This window comes from Nesoenas mayeri (assembly GCF_963082525.1).
Source record: "Nesoenas mayeri genome assembly, chromosome: 5".
Classification (NCBI taxonomy): domain Eukaryota; kingdom Metazoa; phylum Chordata; class Aves; order Columbiformes; family Columbidae; genus Nesoenas; species Nesoenas mayeri.
Genome location: NC_137548.1, coordinates 26,599,217 through 26,616,928, shown reverse-complemented (window position 1 = coordinate 26,616,928; position 17,712 = coordinate 26,599,217).

Here is a 17,712-nt window from a genome sequence, read left to right as displayed (position 1 = left end):
AGGAGAACCTCAAAAAATAGTTAAACATAAAAACTCTTTAGTGTAATTCTGAAGTGGAGTTTTAACCATTTTAATTTGGAATTTTGTCTTAAAGTATAAGGCACTTGTGAGCTTTAATTAAAAGCAGCATATATTTGAGTAGTCAGTTTTGAGTTTTTTTACATCTCAGACATTTTCTACTCTTCATGTTGTAACTGTCTGAACGTTAGACATTTATTAACTTTGTAGAGTTCATACAGTAGCCAGAGACTGTTTTTAGAATTTGATCCATGGCCTGTAGAAGTCAATAGACTTTCATCACCTTCAGTACAACTTAGATTGGAGGGCTAAACGGTAGAATTTTTTAGTTATTAACTTTTCGAAGATAGTAAAAGACTCCGTGTTTCCTCAAAAATCAACAGCTGAATTGAAAAAGCTAAGAAGTTGTTCAAGTGATAGCATATCATAAAACTAATTCAAAGTTTTAAAGGCATTTAAGAGGGTACTTCATTGTGGGAGAGAATTTGCAGATGAATGTACATGTAACATTTTAACATAACATTTATTCACATACCCAGTTTAAGCTGTAAATCGTCATTACTTGGTTTAAGTTTTCAGTGCAGCAAGTGAAAGCTCTACTTGAGTTGGAAAAGCACTTATTTTTTACTTTAAAATTATTACCAACATTTTAGCTTTTACCTGTTTTTCTTTTCTAAATAAGATGATCTCTACTTTTAGTAGAAATTACCAGGCACTGAATACCAAGTATTACGCAAGCAATTAATGTTACAACGTAGTATTTGATAAACGATGTACTTTAGAATATAGAGAATGGATATTAAGATTCTTGATTTCTTTGTTTTCCTTTCTAGAGGTCAAGATTATCCAGGCATTCATCATCTATGTACTGCTTTTCCTGGTTTTATATTGCCTCCTTATTTACAACTGGTTTCTAGAATTTATCATACTTTCGACAGAAGAGGTCACAATATCTTACTTACAGCAGAGGACATGGACAATAAGGAGGAAGGACCAACATGTTCCAAGTATATTAATTTGAAAGAGCAAGCTGAAAAGAAAAGGTAGGAACTTATTTTCAGAGTTACTGTGGTGTAGTTAATTTTTTAAGTTAAAAGATTATATGTTGAGAAATAATTTCATGATGCTTCAGTATTTAGCAGTTTCAAAGAAGGAGCAAAGAAAAAGTTTGGAAAAAATTGCCATATTTGGTAGGTGTGTTTTAAAATAACTAGAACAAGGGTATGAAAATACTTGTATTTTGCATAAAATGTATAAAGTATTGTTTGCTTTTAAAAATAAGTTGCATTTTGTAGACGTATTTTAAGTTATATATCATAATTTAGGTTATAAATACATGAATTTTTATACTTCATTCTACTTATGAGAGGTCCCATTGAAATAACAATTAATACTGAGCAAATAGAGTAGGCTTTCTGTGAATGCAAAATTCTACAATAGTAAAAGGTTTAAAGTGCACACCCACTAGCCCCTTATCACAGAGACAATCTTACCTCAATCTTGATTCTACAAGCACTTAGGAACAAGCATAACTTCAAGTAATTGAGTGTAGTTCTGTTGAGCACATACAGAACTGGGACCTAGATAAACTTGTTGTCAGGAGTATTCATTGCCTATGTAAAAGGTAGTCATGTGATAACTGCAGGATCCTGCACCTTTAAAGAATGAGGAGCTGAAGTAGAACAAAATGCAAGATAGTTAATTTTTCTGAGGTTGATGCAGCATGTAACAAGATGTGTCGAAAAACTTCATTCTGTAAGAAGTAATGAGGAAATGTAAATGGATTTTAGAATAAGCTTACTCAGTTTTATCATGTTATTATTTTACCAGTTTGTATATTTGACAGTAGTAAATTCCTAAATATTTTTTAAACATGTTTTGCACTAAAATAATGTGCATAAGAATGAATATGAAGCATATTATTTTTTCATTGCTTATTACTTTGGTTGCAATTTTGCTTTCTTGTGCCTTTCTATTTTTTATAGTAATGTCAAAAAAAATCAGAATTGGAGCCTCTCAAGTTTTTCCTGATGTTTTTTTCAGACTTTACAGTTTGCTACTTATAGTTTCTGTGTTTCACCAGCTCCAGAAATATAAAATTATTGCTTATGAAGTCTGTAGTGATCTAAAGAATGGTAGAGTGGTAAATAAGGATAAGGCTAGGTCAGTTTTACAGGGCAATTTGTGTAGCTTGTTAACTTGGGCTCACTTGAAAAACATGTGTTTTAGTGCAGCCAAATGCAAGGTCATAAGGATAAGAATAGGGATTTAGGGTCATCCTTTGTAGGAAGGGAGATTGTATCCTGAAAAGCAGTAACTCTGAAAGGAGCTTTACAGTCTTGAAAGATAAGCAACAGAAGACGCCTGTGTAATACTCTCTGAACTTTAATTTAAACATTTTTACCTTAAAATAAAGGAGGTGAGACATTAGAAATAATATAGGAAAAAGGTTTTGGAATTAGAAATATTATACGGAGCCTTTCTGTTCCAGATAAGTGCTCTAACAAGTGAGATAGTCATGTCACCACTTGTTCTCTCTCTGGGCTGCATGACTTTTGCATTCTTTTCTGCTCAACAGCACAACTTCCTGTACCCAGAATGGTCAAGTAATCTAATGGTGAGTGAGGTTTGACTCCTCAGATAAACAGCGAATTCTCATTTCCTAGCTCTGTGCTTCAATGATGAATTATCATAAAGATGTGGAAGTCACCACTCTGCTTTTTTTCTATAAAAGAAAAAAAAAATCACTTTGCTGCTCCTTCAAAGAGTGGATGCATCCACCCTTAGAAGAGGGCTCCATGTTCTGGATTTGAAGTGGAGGGAAATTTTTGCCTGCAGCCCCTGAAACATCTTCAAGCTCTAGAGAGGGGCAGCAGATTTCCCATTGGTTAAATCTGTGATTATTCTTCCATATGAAGGTTTCTAGAAATGTTGTGCAGTTAATGCACTTAACAGGGTGTTCCAAGTATCATTCTAGGAGAGCAAGCAGAAGTGTCAATTCCTGTATGCCATCTTTTTCTTGAATACCAGTTCTGTATTAAAGACATTTCAAAATATTGTTATCTTGGTTTTACGCAAGAGGTATAGAATTGATTTGAACATTTACCTGCATGGTAATTTCTGATGCAAGGGGCTGGATTTCCTAAATGAAAACACAACAGACCCAGTAGCTGAGGTTTCAGTCTAGACAAACTGAGAGTAGCAGTAAGATTTCGATGTATAGCAATGGGAGTAGCAGCTTCTGAAATTGTCTATTCCTTACAGCCTTTAAATCAAAACTGGATTTCTTTCTGAGCTATATCCTGAGTTTCACCCAGCAAATTGTGAGCTTGATGCAGGAACACTTGTGAAGTTTTATTATCTGTACTATTTAGAAGGTCAGGTTGGGTAACCACGATGTTTCTTTCTGACCTTAATATATGAATTCATAAATTGCTTTATGAAAGTTTTTAGTCATTGAATTCTTTTGATATAGTTAAGATTACCCTAACCATCAAGATGGCATTATTTCAGGGTACAGGATTAGACCCTGATGTTTTCCTGTGGTTTTTATGAGCTTCTGCTTCTGTCAGGAATTCGAGTACCATATGAATATCATTCATGGCCATAATTGGAGTGCTTGCTTTTGATTCACCAGCATTTTCTGGCTGTTGGACCTATACAGACAGAGAATATAAGGACTCAGTGAGAAAAAGGACATTGATCAGCACTGTAAGCAAGGGTTTCAGCATACCACTAACCCAGCCATTAACTATTTTGCGGGTCATGGTGGAAGAGGATTTAAGGAAATTCTGAGAGAATAAATTGATTGCGGTAATGAGCTTTTCTCAGATCTGGGAGGCAACATGAAAGCAGGCAAGAAGATGTTCAAAAAGGAAAAAAACCCAACCCTACGAAGTCAGTGATGTCATTAGAAGTCACAAAAATAGAAGTTACCACTTTAGTGATCAAGACATGACTAAAAATGAAAGGCAATGAAGACTTTGAAAACTGAGGAGCATTTTATATTTGAACGAGCTTCTCTTTTCCTATTATTAATACTTCAAAGAATGGGATAACATTCAAAGCAAGCAACTATGATCTTTGCAGTAGCACTTCAAATGAATGTGAACAGGACAAGGTGATGCTTGTCCAGGCTAAAGAAACAGATGCTGCAGCAAGTGAGATATGAAATTAGACACCAGACTAGCTTTGTAGAGAGATTAGAAAAATATTTTAATTTTAGAATGTTGTGAATGATACCTGTGCTCTGAGTCTGTGTGAATGATTGGATGCTAGCTGTACTCATGAAGAAAAAAAGTAGTGAGTAGGCCATGAAGATTAAGGGAAAGGCACATAAGATCCTTGTCTTTCAGCCTTGCTGACCTAGCACTGGCAGTCTGACATCCTTAAGAAGTGAGATCATCTGATATTTTTGTTGCTGCAGAACAAAGTGATGAATCACACTCTGGTTGATTACTATGGAGAAGGAACCTGTACGTGGTCTTTGACTAGAACATTCCTAGACATAAAGGAGGAACAGAAGAGAACAGAACCCCTTGAAATATCCAGAAAGCTGACAGGGTTAGATGGGAGTGAAACTAGGAGAGATGAATTGTAGAAGCTATAGGAAGATAGGATTTGAAAGACTATGCTTTAGTTTTCAAGAAGTAGCCAACAGGTTGAGGAAATCGGCAGTGAGTCTGAGCTTTATGAATCAGTAGAAATTTTTGGGAAGGAATTTTTAAATTGAGAGCTACCTTTCCCAGAGATGAAGAGAATTAAAGTTTAAAAAGAAGCCCATACCAAAATTCCTTGCCGAATTAGTGTAATCCTCGAAGTCTAAATTCTTTGGAGCACTGCCATCTAGTGGCATCATTTACCATCATCTTTTGGTTCTAATTTTTAAAACTGGTTGCCTTATGTGAACCTTAAAGATCAAAGGTGTCATTTACCTGACACTAATTTAGGTCCATTGAAGCTGTTCACATTTTGTCACTGGCCAGTTCCCCGCATTTAGCTAATTTTACAAATGCAGGCGATCTATGTGGGGGTAAGAATGGTTTCTGTGTAGTGGATAAGAAAATTGACTTTGTCAACTGTTGAAATAGCAATAGATCTATATATACTTTTTTTTTTTTTTTTTCACTAGTTCTGAGTTCTTCTGTGAAAGAATCATGTCTGACTGTAACAAAGTTCAAAGTAGCCTACAGTGGTAGGAGTTTAAGGTAGAACAGATTAATAAAGCAACAATTTTCTTTAAAGTCATGTCCTCACTGTGGAAAATATCCACAGGCTTAAAAATTTATAGAACTTTTCATTCACATCTGCAAAAATTGTCATGTGGAGCAGGGTGTATTGATTTATCAAGATGTAAATTTCCAAGGTCAGTTACAACTCTCTTCTGGGACTGACTGTAAAAGTTCATTTCATCAGATAGCAAAGGTGCCTTGCTTTGCTCTCATGTTTAATTTTGGCACACTTTGCAGGCATTTGTTATCCAAGAGTTAAAAAAGCTACTTTTTTAGCCATGAAGAGAAGTATTAAGCTAAATATCTTTTTATGAAGGTTATATATAGATAGTCAAACCTGTTCCTGGAAGATATCCTACGAACCTCTTAATGGGATTTGTAGCTTCATGTTATGCTTGCTAAGGTTCCTTCATGCAGGAGTGCCTGCATCTCCCTGAGACATATTTTGCATTTTTTTACCAGCAAATGGAAACAGAATATTATTAGATCAGTATTATTATTACTCGAGCTTTCCTCCATGTTGTTTTTCTCTTCCAGAAATGAAAACTCAGAATGTTGTTTTGCATTAACTCATAGTTGATTGCTTAGTATAAACTCCTTTAACTGAAAACTATTTATGACAGAAGTGTGCCAAAGGAGGGATAGCTCTTTTTACATTGTTCACTTAAAACACTTTTAACTGCCAGATGCTAAAGAATAATTGATTGTTTGATACCTTTCTGTATCTTGTACAACTTCACTTGACATTCCTTTTCTGCAGACACTCACCTTGAAGAGTCAGAACCACCAAATACTTAGATGTAAAGAAAAACTAGGAAGGCCAAACACTTGTCAAAAGTTAGGTTTTTGGTTCTTGTTTTTCTTCATCTTTTGTCAAAGCTTCCACTTGATGAAAGGAACATTCCAGAAAGAGTTCAAGAACTACTCCCAGGTCTATAATCTTTCTCTCTGTGTAAGAAGTACAGCTTCTGGGTTGGTGCTACATTTTAAGGATTCCTTTTTAACATCCAAATGTACTTCAGAAGGCATTTGTTTGCTAAATCAAATGGCTGGTTCCCAGTTTTGTTAAGACTCCCTATTTACACAGCATTCTGATAATTTAAATAGGTCTTAAAATGGAAATTGCATTTAACATAAATGAGAATGAAGTCCACTATAGCAGATACAAATCTGACAGTGAAATTGCAAGTAACAGAACTTACATATTTTAGTTCCATGAATGCATAAAGAAACTTGATTATTAGTGTTTGCAGAAAAACTACCCCACAACTGACTAACACCAGTAGATGTCAGTGTTGGCATGTACCAATGTGACAGTGTGTTGAGAAAAGTAAAATGTTGCATGTAATGTGCATTTTAATTTACATATATATTTGGATACCAGAATATATGAAATTGAGAATTTTTTCTTGTTCTTTTGTAGGTATATATATATATAATATATTTCACCATTTATTTCATTCCGTGCTTGTAATTTCTAGTACAGTAAGAACTAGATGAGTGAGAACTTGAGTAATTGCACTGTAAAACAAGCTACAAGAAGAATAACAAAAAAATATAAATGTAATTTCTACTCTCTGTTAAATAACAATATTCATTATAATTTTATATATAAATCCTGTAAAATATCTGTTCAAGTGGTAAATGGTAACAGTTTTTGATACTAATATCTAAAATACTTTTACAAGTTTGATAGTAGTAATACATTCTTCAAATCTGAATTTCCCTTTAGAGGTGCCAGGAACAAAGGTAGAACAGTTATTAAGGGATTTTATATATATCTGTGTATCTGCACGTGCATATATAAACATACTAATGGGTTACTGTGTCGTGTAAAAGTGTTCACTGTTTTTGGAAATTGAAACTGTAGATAGATAGGAAATGGGGAAGTATAATTACTTCAAACAACAACTTTGTAAAGTGAAATATTCCTTTTGTGAGTTGTTTGCCATTGGTAGATTTATTTTTAAAAAAGGCAAACAAAAAATAATCAGAAACCAATCCTCAAGTGACCACAAAGGTGCTGTTCAAAAACAGCCAGACATTCCTGCTGAAATCAGTTTTCTTTGGCACTTAAGTGTATCTGACTGTAAGCACAGCACTTCAGTGGTGTATTTGCCATGCATGAAGTTATGCACGTAATATGTTTCATACTAATTTAGAGCTTAGTGCCACACTTTTCTTGTGACTTCTCTGATATACACCATACACCTGATCATGAAAGTCATCGTAAAATTATTTGGGGTGTGACTACAGAAATTAAGTTTAGTGCTAGGTTTCATTGTATATTAAGTCATTTCAATCTTTAGGAAAAAAAAAATTATTGATTATTCATTTCTAATTTGATTTAAATTCTACCTATGTGTCTTTAACAACCAAGCTATTTTTGCATTGTTAATACCTGACATAATCAGAGTAATTTATTCATTTTCTGTGTTGCTGCAGAATTTGTTATGAAGGAGTTCCTATTTCAGAGCAATTCCAGAATAATCGGACAGATGGGATTCACTTTCTTCCTCCTCATACATCAAAAAGTCTAATTGAATGCCAAAAAGGAACTGAATATTGTCTTAAAAAGCCACAATTTCAACTATTAGGAGAGAAAGTAAGAAATAATTTTAATAAATGTGTGCTGTATGTGCATGATCATGCAAATGAAGACAAAAAATTGGGAGTGGAAAAGTGTGTTTTTCTTTTTTTTTTTTTTTCAATTGTGTCATGCAGCAAAAGAACAGAACACCTCGGAAATAAAGTTCTGCTGATTTTTCAGCACTTTACAATATGCAATATAAAAATGGATGTGGAGTTTTTAATCAATGGGGAGTGTTGTTCTGCAAGTCATGTCTCAGTTCCTAATTCCTTTGCTGAAGTAATAAAATACGCTAATGTGCTAATTAATAACAAAAAAGTACCAACACTAAAAGAGCAGACTAGGTACTTCATTCAGGCTGTGGAGCCCTATACCTCTCATTGTATTCGGTAGGGTTGTTTTTGACAAAATCATGTTTAGCAAATAATGGCAGTTTATCTCCTAATAGTTCAGATTCAGTACAGATGTTTATAAACTGGATTTATGTTAGCTGATAACGGAATTGTATTGATTTTGAAGGTTTCCATTTATCCAGAAGCTTTAAAAAAGTTTTGGAGTCCGGCTCCTCCAAAATTCTCTGCTCCAATTTCTTTCTTGAAGGAAATTTTATTTCCTACATATGAGGTAAATATATTAAATGTATTTTAGTGATCCCATCTGTTGCAGAAATACATGTCTTTTTCTAACATTGTATTTGTTAACTCTAATAGTCATATATTAAGATAGTAATTAAAACTTTTTTTTTTTATTATAAGCACTGTATATACATCATTGTACAATTTATAATAATAGGTATTGAATACTATTGTTTAATTTCATTTTCCACAATAATAAAATTTCTGGTAGTAATTATTCTTAATTACCAATTGCTATTATGTTGTCTTCCTTAAAGTCTTTACATTTATGTTGAAAGCTGCTTTTGCATTAATTTTCTTATGCTATGCTATGCTGGCAGTGATTTCTATTAAAACACAACAAAATATTTCTGATGTGTAACAAAGTTGATTTTAGAAAATGTCAATGTTTTTGAATTTTGAAATGTTTTGAACGTAAAATCTCCACTGTCATTACATTACTGTGAGAGATGAGCCATTCATGTAAAATGGCAGGCCTATTGTATGCATCTTCATATGCAAAGGTTACAGAAAAAGTAGCGTTTCACGTCCAGTTCACACTCCTGTGCAAGAAATAAGGCACACTTAAGTGTAGATTAATTGACAGCAAGAATAAACCTGACATAGTTCCCCATCTCCTAGCCTTACTATGAACAAATTGGGAGCTGTGTTCTCATTACGATAAAGACTACTGTGACCTGACATAAATTACCAAAGCTAAAAACTTTAGAGAATTGGGTAGCAATAATCAGTTTCCTCAGGTTTTTGCTCTTCTGTGCACCATGTAGTGTGGGGGTCTACTGTGGGCCTGTGGATTCCCTGATGGAGTAGCAAATTAGCCAATGATGTGTTACTATTGCAGCCTGTAACCAATAGCAAAAAAAGACACTTGAGCTGGTAAAGACTATATAAAAAAGTGTTTGTGGCAATAAAAGGAGACTGCTGTTTGTACAGAAGGACTTGGTCTACGTCCGTCTCAACAGCGACAATGTTGTTTTTGATGACTTTAAAGAATGCGCTCCATCAGAAACATAGCATAAATGGCTTCTGTGATGTTGATCTTCATCGTCATAAATCTTTAGCTCAAATATGTTTGAGGCTTTATTTATTTATCTTTTACTATGTTTTCTACAGCTGACTAAAATAATAGTATTGCACATATTAAAATGTGCAAATATATTAATATTTCAGAGCAGTACTATTGAGGATATTGTATCTGAGGACTTTTTCACTGATTATAAAGAAGAAGAAGAAGAAGAGTTAGAAGTTGAGCAAGATGTTCACGATTTCTGTGATTATAGACTGGTGTGTATTACAGTAGAATTTTTTTAATATAACATTAAAAATAAAGCTTAGCAAAACTACTCACGGTTCGAAGATCTAGTCATAAGAGAAAACATTTCTGCAAGTTGACTTCTAGAAACTATTTTATATTAGGTATTGCTAATTTTTTAATAGTTAGAAAATGCTAACTCTGACTTTGAAATGTGAAATTGCATATTTTAATGAGGCTTCTTATTTTGCGCTATTATAGCACTAGGTGATGACTTAGGGGAGAGTCTGTGATATAAATAACAGGTTTTGAGTAATATGACATATCTCAGTGGAGCGGTGTTCTAGATGTTCTACTATGCCCAGACATTTAAAAAACTGAAAGAGTCAAGAAGCAGAATAGGGGGAAAAGGATGTTTCAAAGTGTGTACATTTTTCAGTCTAGAATTTTTCTAAATGTAATATTAAAGGATAGGCAAATAATTCTGTGCAGATGATTTGCAAGTGCAAGATTGAAGTGTGGCTCTAAGCTGCACTATGGATCTTTCCATTTACAGAATCCTGGCTAACTCAAATACCATGGATCTAGTTTGTGGAGGCAATGTAGGAAATAGAGCTGTAGGCTCCACAGAGAACCTGATGTGCCTCATGATGGTGTTCGGTGATACGTGTTTGCATAGGTTTAACTATTCCAAGTGAATAGATTCAAGAGATGGAAGTGGGTAAAAGCTTACCCAAGTCCCATGGGAAGTAAGCTGAAAATTTTTCTTTACCAGAGAATTTGAGGTACAACTGAGTGTTACGGTAGCTAAACCACAGCTGAAACCTTGGAACTGGCCAGTGCTGTTGCTGGGACCTCAGCTGGAACTGAGGAAAACTAATGCATGAGTGGATGTATTCACAGTCAGAAATGGGCAAACTGAGGCTAGCATATTATTATTGCAGCTGAGCTGCCATGTATGATTTAGTGTTTGGATGCACTGTTTTATATTAAAATTTAGGGCTCTCATCTGCAAGTTTGGACTATTAGAGCAGTTAAGATCTTCTGGGTAGTATGTTTCCTATTTGAAGGTGAAACATACTGTGCAAGACATACTTGCTTTTGTCTTTGAAAGAAGCATCTTCTATAGTGACTATAGCTATCTGAGAATATGTCATGCAAGAGTATGTGACTTGTAGATGACAGGGAAGTGGAACAAAAAGATAAATTCGACTATGATAAAGGAACACTTGCTGGTTTGAACATTTCTTGCAGGAGTTGGCTAGAAGTAGTGGGGAGAATCTTATTTGGTCTGTCAAAAAGGAAGAATTCTGCAATCAGCTTTGCATATGTCCAACATCCTCTGGCAACAGCAAATGAAAATAGTTATTTTGTGCTTGACTAAAAACTACCTGGAATTTTGTATTGTGTTTGATTCCAGGCACAAAGAGGTTATGGCTGTATATGTAACTATAAACTGGTGTGGAATTGTCCAGCTAGAGTGCTAGTATTCCTTTGCCTACAGGTTGAATGGGCCATTAGAGATAATAATTGGAAGTAATAAAGTCTGCAGTTACTAAAATATTATATTTTATTCCATATTTACTTGTTGACTTACTGGGAACATGTCTTAGTGAAAAAGAAAACTGTTGCTATGGTACAAGTAGGTCTGTTGACAAAACCAATTAGAACCAGAAGATGCTCAGGAAGAACTACTATTCTCATTGGAATTTATGATCATTGTGATGATATGTGGCCATTTTTCTGTCTGAGATTCCCAAGATAGGAATGTATGTGTAATTAGTATAATTTAATGTGGAGTGAATATGACACTTTTAAGAAGTGTCCAGCTTGAAACACGTTCGTTGGAAAGATGTCTCCATACAAGCAGTAAATTCACTAGATAATCAACAGCATGGCATATTCAGAGCATGTTCTGAGATTGGAGCATCTACAGCACATTATATATAGAGTATGTCCACTGATTGTGCTTGCTCTTTAGCATTAATCTACATGAGTAAGTTGAATGTGTCTCGGATTTTTTGACATCTGGCGGAGTAATGGGCTGAAGGCATCCAGAAATCCGGACAAATGCAATTTTTACTTCACTCTGGCAAAGGTGTGGGTTTTGTTGTTGTTGTTGTTGTTTTTTCTTTTGTGAAAGTGCAGATTTCTTTAGACATTAGCTCTGATTTTCACAGTGTCTTCTTTTAAAAACAGAATGTATTGGAAAGCTCTATTCATATTAGGCTCAGAGTAATTCAGACTTATTTTGCTTTTTGTTTTATGTATAGACAAAAAGTTTACTGAGGAGATGCCAATCCTTGCCTGATTTTTCTGACAGTGAGAGCTCAGAGGTATGATTTTATATTTTCTTGCATTTGTTCCTGAACTGTGATTTTTTGGAATAAATTCTTCCACTGGACTGATTTGAGCTTAATATTTTCATATTAGGTGCAAAAGTGAGAGTCTCAAAGGTATTTTTCCAGTGGATTAGTTGCATTAAATAGGAGAACATAGCTCTACAGTGAGAACCCCTGTTAACTTTACAGGCATTTGGGCAGAGATAAGTGTGAGTACTCTGTACTCCAGCTCACCTGAAATGAGTGGAACAACATATCTGAGTAAAGATTTGCGGTATCAGGTTCCTTGAATTTCAGAAATATCAGAGCAGAACGTGTCAAGTTTTCCAGTCTGTAAAGTGCTAGGTACTTTTATGGCTATTGAAGTTATGCTAGCCGTTTCACAAAATACATAAAATAGCATTAAACCATGCAAGCTTTACACTTGGGCAAAGATGACCTTGATACCATTACACAAGTAATATTTTATTAACAACTTTGATTTTGAGTAAGAATTTGAGGAGTATGTATTTATTTAAGACTTCTATATAGTCTAGAAAGACCTGTTTAAAATGTTGTGACCATGTTACTTTAAAGACAGACATAAACATGGCAGCAGTTTGTACTCAATGATAAAGTAATTTAAATACCAGATTTGCAATCTGAACTAGGCATTGATGCTTGATTTTTAAAATACTAGTTTCACATTCAAAAATAAGCACTCTTGTTGAACTCAGTTAACAATCCCTTAGCAAAACTATGCATAGTGCCTTAAAAGAATTTATCGAATAACAATTTAATATTTATGCAATTTGCAGTCAAACTGTTTGATTTGGTCTTAAATGACAGATGATGATAAATACATGTGGTGATAAACGATCGCTTTACCCTGAGTTTCAGCTTTCTAATAAATCAGTTTGAAGCTTAGATTATTTTTTTTTTAAAATATCATTTTCCTAAAGAAATGTAACACACTTGTGACATTAAGATTTTTTTTCTTTTTTTCAAAACTTCACAGGGTATAATGCATTACCACAAATAAAGAATGAAAGATATTTATTGCTTAAATGGAGTGCTTTAACTTATTATTGAAATAAACTAGAGGCTGATCCAATGTCTTTCTAATAAATATATAAATTAAATAATTCTTAGTAAATGTCTGTAACCAAGCATTAAAAAAGTGCTTTGAACTAAGGAAAAGTGATATAAAAATCTTATTTCAAATGAACATGAGATCAATTAAGTTTCCTTTTTTTTTAACAGACAGGTTTCATTAAAAGATCAGTCTCAGCTCTGGAGATGACAGCTTTCAAAGATGAAATTATATTAAATATATCAGCTAATTTCAAAACCAGCATGAAAGAGTTGGAGGTTATGAAGCAATGGATGGCTGAGCTAGAGGTTGAGAGAGAGATCGGGAAAAGCTCCCCTACCAAGCATCTATTCAATGAAATCTGTGATGATCCTCAGTCAATGCAGACAGACATACCAGTAGAAAAGATGACTACATTGAGTGGACAAGAGGATAGTGAGAATGACATTGTTCTTGTGGAGCGACTTCAAAAGGCTGGGATTAAACGTACTGTTTTGCCAAGAAGAAAGAAAACAAAGAAATCAAAGAAAATAATAAACCCTAGAAAATTAGAAGCTCTGATTAGGAAATTAAGTCAGCCTCCAAAGATTCTTACAAGGTTTTCTTTAATTAATGTGTATTGCTTTTTAAAGAATGTGTTTTGATTTGTAGTTCTATTATCTAATTACAGGTTTTATCTTTTTAAATATTAAGTATTGCTCTAAAATTAAGTAATGATAGTTTAGTTATTTAGGAATAATATTTTTTTTGATGCAAATAAAAAAATAAATACTGCTCAGGTCTCTTTAGGACATTTAATATATACTGCACTTTAAATGGGAAATGGTGTTGCTGCATGCAACAACAGAAGAAGTTTAGCTAAGTATAAATTAATGATTGAAGTGGTCAAACTTCTATCTTCTAAAAGACAAGGACAAAGTTCAAAGTTCTTAGGAAACTGAAATGCTGGGCTGGACTAACCTCCTTTCTACCATGAACTTCATAGATTACATCAAAGAAGTAGTGCGCTTTTTACCTTTTGTTTTTGTGTATGACTCTAAATATTTTTCTAGTGAATGGCTATTATTTACATACTTTAGATATTGGGTACCTTAGAAAATATTTAAATATTAAAAAAAAAACAAAACCAAAATGAATTCTTGTTTTTGCTGTTTTTTTGATATTAATATTTCTTAGCTACTTACACTTGAAGTATGACCTGAAAAAAATGCCTATTTTCGTGTGCAGTCATATGTTATGTGTCCAAATCATACTTACACTGATGCTCAGGCCTGGTCCTTCAAGTCATTTTTCCATTCAGCTTCTCCTTTTTTTCTGTTTTCAGGCACTTTTCAGTAGGTTTATTCCTAAGAAAATCAAAGATACTTAGATGGTGTGATATGCTGGTATAGTGCGCTGTGACTAAGGGCCTTTTTCTGAAGTCTTGTTTTAGACGGGGATACTGTATGTTCTTTGCTGTCTGAGGCTTTCATATCAGTTTTGCTAAACCATGGGGATTTAATCTTTGTACTATTTTGCATGGCATTCATGCGTGGGCCTACTACATTTTTTATTTAATTTATCTTTTTTTTTCCTAGCAAGATTTTTATGTATAAAATATCATAAATATTAGGTACATAGTATTATAAATACATGTATATATCTATTTTTTTCCTCTGTATTCCCTTCTGGTATTCACTTCTGTGTTAGCAAGGGTAGTATTGTCTGTGATAAAGATCAAGTGTTTCTGTTAAAGACTTCAGTTTCTTTCACTTAGACATCTCAAAGCAGATGTTGATATTGAGCATTTGTGAAGGTTCCCATCTTGGAAGTTATGAGTTTTCCCAGATGATAATTTTGGAAATGTCCTTGTACATTCAAGTGCTTTTGCTCACCTCGTGGTGGTGCTTTTTTCTGCTTATTCTTATGGCCTCTTTCTAATATTATTGGGATCTATCATTGATATATTAATTCATCTAGGATTTATCACCATTTAACCAGACTGGTAATTGTCCAGTCTGAAATATCATCCCTTCTTAGATTTAGCATTGTTCTTGTAAACAGAAGGTAGAAGCTTTGGAGGAAATAAGCGTGCAACTGCGAATAGCTGCTGGACATTCTTGGGACAGAAATAATTTCAGAACAATTCTGCTTACCTGTGGCTTCAATAATGAGTTTTGATAAATGTCTGATGTTAAAAAATTATCATTAACAAGACAGCTAACAATAGGCTTTAAATAGCTGTTGACTGGCAGATTGCAATTTGTTATCATTTAATATATCTGGGAATCTTTTGTTAATTTTAGTATGTTTTTCCTCAGGTCTGTGTCTCTGGGAAGGCTTCCTATTCATGATCAGTTCAGTATCAAGGTGTCTTCAGCAGTCAAACAATATCAAAGCCCCAGTGTCCCTTGTTTGTTAGATTTTGAAAAGTTTGCAAAAGCGAGGGGTGGAATTCCAAAAGAAACTTGTGTTCGCATGTGGGTCTGTGGAATATGGAACCGCTGGCTTTGTGAAACTTTCCCTTCTCGTGAGACTGCAGAATTACCAAAACGAACTGAGTCAGTGGACTCTCAAGAATCAAATCTACAAATAAAACTAATTGACTCAATACAGCCTGTTCTTCTCGAAGGTGCAACAGTTAGTATTGAAGATTTAGAAAAAGAAATAAGAAGATTGACTGAGCTAATAGAAAAGGAAGAGAATCCTTCAGCTTTTCATTACTGCAGACGTGGAGCAATACGAAGAAAGTTAGGGAAGTTAAAGTCAGCTATGGATGACTTGGAAAAAGTAAGTTTAGTTCCAAGTTTGACTTCAATCAAGCACCCTTTTAATTTTTTTTTTAATTATTTTTTTTTAAACTGAGTATCTGAGTTCTTGAACAGGTGAAGAACTGTAAGCAAGAGGTTTGATAACTAGCTGAAAGCTGCCACCTTTTTACCCTTGTATGATAGCATGATCCAACTTTAGTCCTGCAAGAATGAAAACGTGGGCTCTTAATAAACTGTGTTTGTTTACCCTAGTGTTTTCCAAACACTGTAATGTTTCTTTGGAGACCCTTACTCAGAATACAATGCTCCAAAACAGAGCTGGAGCTAGGATAGAAAAAAGGACAAAAAATATTTTGCTTCAAGTTTTGCTGCTGGCAAAGCTGGCAAATATATTTTTGATTTCTGCAAAAACATAGTGAGCAAATAAATTGAAAAGTAATGTATTTTCTGTTTATAATTAAACTATCATTTGACACTGATATTTTATACAATAATACTATTTTTTTCTATGTATATTTATTTTTCCAACACTTTTGAGTTCCCTTTATAGTGCTACAAACCTGCCATTACTTCTGCCCAAGACCCTGCACAACTAGAAAGAAACAACCAAAACAGAATAAAAACATTGCTGAAAAAATCAGAAATGAAAACAATATTTTTAAAGTCTATAATTTAAACATGGAAGCTGTGAAAGCTTTCAAAGGCATTCTTTAAGCAATGGTATGATTCTATACGTTTGTGAAACCTGCGTAGAGAAGTCATGTGTTGTACTTTGGGTATGGTATTTCCACTGTCATTTAACATCTATGTTACACACGGTTAACCATAACCAGGTTGAGACCCCAAAGTACTTCATCCTGTGCATAACGTTATACAGCAAAAGACTTCCTTCTTTCCTTAACCAACATCTTGGCTCTTAACAGAGCATTTGGTGTTTGGAGAAGCAATGCTCAGCAACTGTTTTGGGTTCATGATCCTGGTACTGGAGTGCTTGATAATGCAAGACTGAACCAGATCTTGTGTGTTGATGTTGCTCTGTGCGGGTAGAACACTGTTAGTCTGCCAGTGTTCGTGAAAACAATCTTAACAACAGGCACCTTTAAATAAGGTAAATAGCATTTCTTTTGCTAAAACGCAGAGCTCAGTCGGAATATTTGGAAATGTGCAGAAGAATGAAACAATGAAGTACAAACCAGCTTGGCTTCCTGTTAGTTTCTGTATTCCTTTCAGTTAACAATCTCAAGCCACAATAAATTTTAAGGCTAACAGGATGTCCTGCAGGGACATCTGCCCTTCAGATTTTACTTTATTTCCAGATTTTGTCTTTCCCAAAATGCATGTTGCCTTAGGGTGAAATTTCCTTTTATAACACAATTTCTGTTAATGCTTCTCTTGAGGATAATTCTCTCTCTCTATATATTCATTTTTAATGGGACATATATAGCTATTTTGTGCACCTCCAATCTGTACATATTACCTTCCAAATGCCATAAATTATCTGACCAGAAAATTGACTATATTTGTAGAAACTCAATTATTACCTTGTGTCATTTTTATTCACCTGAAACTTTAGAAACAGACTGTCAAAGGTCTGAAAGACTAAAAATCCCATACCCTGGTCAAATGGTTCATTGACCAATGGGCCAACATCAACTGTCAAAATTGCTTGACAGTGCTTTTGTATGTTTTAGTGAAAATATTATTGACTTTTTAAGATATACAAACATGGTCCCTATGTAGTTTATGGATCTAAGAAATAGTTTACAGACCAAAATTTGAGAATTACTGTTGTAGAAGAACAGTCCCAGATTTGTATCAATCT